Below are 312 nucleotides of genomic sequence, written 5' to 3'. Positions count from 1 at the left end.
CCCACCTCTCTCTGCAGAACCGCGATTGCGGTTTCCACACAGCCCCGCTCGCCCTAGCGGTCGAGAATTTGCGCATGCGCATCACGGTGGGAGCCTCTGCGCGTTGCCCGCCGTGAGCTCTAGGCGGCGTCATTCCTCTGGCTGAAAAGAGGCACGCAGGCGCGAAGGTTCGCACGAGGAAAGGGCGGGTGCGCACTGCGGGCATGCGCTCTGCGGGGCGAAACGGCGGCTCGGCGGGGTCATCCAAACGCAGGCGCAGTGCGCTGTTTGTCTGCCGGACTGACGGGCGGCCCGGCGGGGCGCGGCGGCGGC

The sequence above is a fragment of the Pteropus alecto genome, unplaced genomic scaffold (genome assembly GCF_000325575.1).
Source record: "Pteropus alecto unplaced genomic scaffold, ASM32557v1 scaffold37, whole genome shotgun sequence".
Classification (NCBI taxonomy): Eukaryota; Metazoa; Chordata; class Mammalia; order Chiroptera; family Pteropodidae; genus Pteropus; species Pteropus alecto.
Note: the sequence above shows the minus strand (reverse complement) of the source record.